Below are 264 nucleotides of genomic sequence, written 5' to 3'. Positions count from 1 at the left end.
AGATATTTTGTTAAAGCCCCAATTGTCAACCCTAGAATATTGCCGCAATATTGATGTCAAGGTTTTGGTCAAGAATATAGCAATTTCTGATTTTCTCCCTATCGCCCAGCCCAACCCTACGCTGTACCCTACGCCGTACCCTGATGTGCACGTCTCAAAAAAAATGTAACTATATGTCGCGGCGCCGGCGACACAAGTCCTTTAGCTGTGGCTTGGTAGCGTTACATTTCCCCCGAATCATTTCCTGGTTCTCCTTCTCCATAA

The sequence above is a fragment of the Etheostoma spectabile genome, chromosome 14 (genome assembly GCF_008692095.1).
Source record: "Etheostoma spectabile isolate EspeVRDwgs_2016 chromosome 14, UIUC_Espe_1.0, whole genome shotgun sequence".
Taxonomy (NCBI): Eukaryota; Metazoa; Chordata; class Actinopteri; order Perciformes; family Percidae; genus Etheostoma; species Etheostoma spectabile.
This window is presented reverse-complemented; position numbering follows the sequence as displayed.